This window comes from Capsicum annuum, chromosome 12, assembly GCF_002878395.1.
Source record: "Capsicum annuum cultivar UCD-10X-F1 chromosome 12, UCD10Xv1.1, whole genome shotgun sequence".
Classification (NCBI taxonomy): domain Eukaryota; kingdom Viridiplantae; phylum Streptophyta; class Magnoliopsida; order Solanales; family Solanaceae; genus Capsicum; species Capsicum annuum.
The window spans coordinates 83,103,722-83,109,963 of record NC_061122.1 but is presented as its reverse complement, the minus strand read 5'-3'; positions in this window follow the sequence as shown (position 1 = coordinate 83,109,963).

The window sequence follows — 6,242 nt, the reverse complement described above, 5'->3', positions numbered from 1 at the left end:
ATGGGATGAAATTTAGGTGTTGGAAGTAATATTGATAATATTTTGGTTAACTGGACTACTTAGGCTAGCTTGAAATCATAATTAGGCGTAATTGACTTAGTTTCTTATGTTTAGTGTAAATTGTTATCTTAGGGATATTTATGCCTTAATTAACTTCTAGAAATGAGTTTAGATACCTTATCCTAGTTTGAGGTAGAATTTGCCAAAAATGGATTTCAAGAATTAGAAGTGGGCCCCTCCGTCCCATTTTAGGCCAAGATTTGTGTTAGCTTTTATAGACTTATTTATGCATGATATACCCTTATTAATGATTATTTTGGGACTTCAAAGAGATTATATGTTTATTGATTATGCTAGTTTGGTTCCTGAGAGTTAATGCTAATTTTGGGTAAGTTTTAATGAATAATTATGGTGACTTAGGGATATAGATTATAATTGCCTTATTTATATGGTTTATTCATATGGTCTAATGACATATGATTTTTGTTCAAGTCTGGCATATGATAATGATGTTAATAATATGAGTTTCAATTCAAGTCTGATGAATGATGGTACTGTTAAGTTTCTGTTGAAGTCTGACATTTTTGGATTTAATTATGAAATGACATAGTTTGGATGGATTCTTGTTATGGCATGGCAATTGGAAAATTGTGGTTATTCAGGTTATTTATTTTCCTTGATTGTATCCACCAGGCTTATGGAGGTCTGTGTTGGGTTATTTTCTTTTCTGTACGTATTGGTTTATGTTCCCAATCTTGTAGTTATAGCTGTGTGATCCTTGCATTACTAGTTCATTTGTCTTTATTTATTGATGTACCGGAGTGTTGGAGTTTATTTTTAGGTTTTCCCTTTTCCATGACTTAGTTTACTTAATCTTGTATCTTATCGTATTTATATTATGATTTAGCTCAGCTGGTTGATGATGCCTACTGAGTACCCATGGATTTGATATTTATTCTACATTTCTATACCTTTTTGGTGCAGATCCGAGTACTAGTAGCCATTGCTGATTCGATGCTTGTGTAGGGTTGATTTCAAAGGTTGGGGTGAGCGCTTGGAGTCAGAGTTACCCTTTTTCCTTCTATTTATCCTTGTCTAGTCTTTCATTCTCGAGACAAATTGTATTTTGTTATTTGGTACTTATGGTTTATTTTAGTAGCTCTTGTACTGATATTACTGAGTTATGGGATGGTTGTTGACCCTTTTATCTATATATTGACTGTTATGACTGCTTTATTGTTGTTTTAACTCATTAAATGTTAATTTTCAGCTTTTACGCCATTTTCCACCAAGTTAGCCCATTGATTTTAGCTCCAGGCTATGGTTCGGCTTAGCTATTGGTGGTATTGAGTAGGTGCCATCATGACTCTTAATTGGGTCATGATAGGATAAACCACAAATCATTTGAGGATTGTCTTGAACACTCTCAAGGATCGCCAGCTATTCACAAAATGTAAAAAGTGTGAATTTTGGTTAAGATTAGTATCATTCATTGGTAATATTATCTCCAGCGAAGGCATTCTAGTTGATCCTCAAAACACAAAAGCAGCGAGAGAATGTCCTAGACCCATATCTCCAGCAGATAGCAAGAGTTTCTTGGGTTTTACCAATTACTACAGATGGTTTATTAAGGGATTTTCCTTTATTGCTTATCACATGCCCAGGTTGACTCAGAAGAAAGTCATATTCTAGTGGTCAAATCTTGCAATAAAATATTTTAGGAGTTAAAGACTTGACTCACTACCGCTCTAATTGCTCTACTAAAGGGATCAAATGGTTTTGTGGTTTAATGTGATGCTTATAAAGTTAGAGATGGTTTTGTGTTGATACAATAGGGAAATGTTATAGCATATTCCTCTAGACAACTTAAGACTTATGAGAAAAGTTACCAGACTCATGATCTAGAGTTGGCAGAAATAGTTTTATCATGACCCAATTTCTTAGATCATGATGGTGCCTACTCTAACCCAAGTAGGAAATCCAACCCCGTAGTCTGGAACTACTAGAATGGACTACCAAAAAAATAAAGGAAAGAATGAGGAATTATTGTAGTAAAAGACTAACATATATAAGATAAACCCAAAACCTGGTGAAATTAGCACAAGAGCTTTTAACATAAGAAGGATACAAATGAGGTACTAAATGAACATACTAATACAACCATCTCTGAATACAACATAGAGACTAGTCTAGTGCATAAGAGGGAGGAAAGTATTACTTAAAACATCAGGAGCTCACTCTATGTCTCCAAACCATGGCTGCTCCGCACGACTCTCACAAACACCGGCGATAAGCCATACAATGATCTGCTGGTTGTAAAAGTATAGTATGAGTACCAAATATGTGGTACTCAGAAGGCAACTACAGATTGAGCTCCAAAGATAATGCAGATATCTATAAAAATATAAACAAAAATAGTCTTAACCCAAATATTTAGAGACCACATAATAAAGCTAATGAGATAGTCAGGGAAAGATATCCTACCTATATCTAAGAATTAACATAATAAAGATAAGGTAGTATTAAGAATGAACTATCCTATTACAATCATACTCAGGAATCTCAACACTATACCATATATCACCCGTAAATATATAAATAAAAGTGCAAAAGAAAGATATATAATAGTATACAACACCAAGGAGTGATTATAAAATCTGAATAATGAAGGAAGGGAGGGAATACTATAATAACATAGCTACATAATAATAGCTGCATATAATCCTCTGGCCTTGCCCAGAATATAAGCAAATCATCATAATTATCTTTCAACTTTGCTGGTTATATTAGCATATCATCATAATCATCCTCCAGCCTTGCCGGTTATATAAATATATAAGCACAATCATCCTTCGCCTTGCTGAGTATATAAGCTTATCATCACAATCATTCTCCGTCTTTGCTGGGTATATAAGCATATCATCATAATCATTGTCTAGCCTTTCTGGGCATAAATATATATTATCAACACACATATACATATAACATTAATACTATTATCTATCATCGGGTTTTACTCAGAGTTAATATCATTAATACCATCCTCCTCCTCCACCATCCCATATCGGAGAGATGTGTATATAGATATGTAATAGGTTCAAGGACTTAGGCCATGGCTAAAAGAGTGTAAATCTATAAATTTATTGCTAGTGGTATACGTTGGGACTAAATCATTATAAAAGTTTTGAAAAGGTCAGAATTTCTTATGACCAAAGTAAATAGTAATATCAGAATCATAGACTGGGATCTATCTTGGTCAAATCTTTAAAACATCATTTTATCCAAATCACTTTACATATAGGTTATTCATTATGATGGTGCAATTATTGGTATGAAGAAGTCCATTGTAAGGTGAAAGGTGGGCTTAAACCCCATATTAAGAAATAATAGTAATAAAATATAATTTTAGTTTGAATTATGTCATTTACCGATTTAATGATTATGAATGTACCAGATGTATGCATTCCATCACCGGTATTCAAATAATGAAACTATAACCATCAATATAAGTATAAACTACAGCCACATCCTTTACAAGGATGAACACTCCTTGGCTGTCCAACTGATATCATAACACTATTTTGGGCCCAATAATGTGTCCGAAATAATTACAACAATAATCATGGCCTAAGGCCTACATATATATCCAAAACCTATATCAATAATCATATCCATAAGCCATCACATATCTATAATCCATCTCATATCTATAAGCCATATCATATCTATGAGGCATATCATATATATATAAGTCATATTGCATCTATAAGGCATATCATATCCAAAGGCTATAAATCATACCTATAAGGCATATTTTAGCTATAGGCCATAAATCACATCTGTGAGGCATGTCACATATATAAGCCATATTATATCTATAAGGAATATCATATCTACAGACCACCTTTTCTCTATAAGACATATCACATCTATAGGCGACATTATATCTATAAGCCATATCATATTTACAAGGAATGCCATGTCTATAAGGAATCCCATATCTATAGGCCACATATCAAAATTTTGTCTTTGCCTATATTATTAAGAATATCGGTAGAATAGATCATAAATCCAATCCAAAATCCATATCATAGTTATAACCCACTAATCATATTTAGGAAAACCAATAATCATTCACCAGTCACAAAGTTACCTCATACTAGAGGCTAAATAGCCTCAACTATGTTTCATATGCATAAATAAGTCCACAAGGCTAACGTAAATCTTTGGCTAAGGTGGGCCGAGGAACCCACTTCTCATCCTCAAATTCCATATTTAGGAAATTTCTACCTTTTATTAGGCTAAGGTTTCTAAATTGACTTCTAGATGGGACGTAAGCCTTGATTATCCCTAAGATAGGAATTCAACATAGAAGATGAGAAATTATATCAACTCTACCTAAAGTATAATTTCAAGGCCACTAAATAGCCCACATAAGGAATTCTCCCATAATGATAGGGTTTGAGTCACTTTTGTCAAATTAGGATCAGCACGTGCAATTACATTTTACCCTTGGGCTGAAATCCTCCTCTAGACCGTGATCTCACAGGTCTAGCTGCCACCGTGGTTATGCAACCATGAATAACATCTATGATCGCGATTTAAAGACTTTTGCTTGACTACCCCGATCGCGATCAGTGGACTACAAATGTAGTACCTGAGGCTTTGCTGATCCAAGTCTTTATCTGCACTTTCTTGCTCCCTTTTTGATCATTTTGAGCTCCGATCCACATCTCTTTATCTCCTTAACTCTATACCTAAAAAGAGTGGATATTAGGCATTGACTCACGAATATGTCTTATTTATTCATTCATATCAAGGCAATGTTCCTAAATAATGAGTACAATTGAGTGGTAAAATCACCACTCATCAGAGATGTAGAGGCATGATACGATAGCAATAGGTGCATCTTCCAGTAATAAATCGCCACCACTACAGCCTCCATCTACTGATATACCCCCATCTAGGGATACTCATGACACATATGCTTTGTCTGTCCTAGGTATGTACTCACATTTCTTTGTTTGTATTATTTTTATACATTAAGGACAGTGCATAATTTTTTAGTTGTGGGTGGGTTACACCATAGCCGCCGTATGTTTTTGTTGTTTTGCTTATTTTTCTATCGGCCATGGTATGGTTGGAGAATCGGCATGTCTAGGTTAATTTATATCATATTGTGTTTTGTTCCATATTATGATGTGTTTTTATGTAATTGGAGATTTGTAAGTATTTAGGGCAGTAGTCATGTTTTGATGGATTAGGTATATGTTTTGTTCCATCTAGTTATGGAACTAAGATTAGGGACATGATAATCACTTGCTAAAAGTTGCATGAACCAGATAAGTAGTAGTTCGTAATATTGACTCTGCGCTATGCATGTGTGAGATGCTACTTAGATCCCTTTGTGTATTGAATTCAGAACTTACCTAGTTAGTCTTGCCTAGGTTGAAGGATAGTAGGTTACGAAAGAATCATAGGCCATTTCTTATTTTAGTCAACTTGTAGCCTAAATGACCTTCCCTACGTGAAATAGTATCCCTTGATCCTCATTTTGAACCTTATAGCCTATTTTCCTTATTTTACCTTCCACCTTGTCATTTGTGTTACATTGAACCTCTTTTGGCCTTAGTCCTCCATGGACATTGTGCACCGCAACACAGGCAAATTGCCTAAGTTGTGGGTGGCTACCATAGGGGTGCATGAGATAAAGTGGGTATGTAGAAGGGTAAAGTAAAAAAAAAGTTAGTAGAGCTGGGTGTGGTAGAAAAAGAAAAGAAAAAGAAAAAAAAGAAAAAAATTGGGAGAAATTAAAATAGAAAAAATAAAAGACCACACCAACCCTGAATATGCAATAAAGAATACAAAAAAGAGAAATAAGGGTGGAATAAAAATAAAATTGGCTAGTAAGTGAAACCCCAAGTTTAGTGTAGTGCCAAGGAGGATTAGTCACTTGATATGACCATATGTACCATACCAGCCCCCAAGCCTGCATTACAGGTCGACAAAAGTCCTGTAGTGATCCTAACTTGACTATCTGAATGTTAAGGTAAAGAAAATAAGGGCAAGTTTATGGTATTTTACGCACATTGATTGGAACTTTTCTTGTGAGTGTGTGTCTCTTGACTATCCTTTATTGACATGCATTATTTTAGATGAGTGAATAGGATATCTTTCTTATGAGGGAACATAATTCATATTGCTAGTTGCTTTCTTGTTTTCAGTACTATAACTTGTACAAA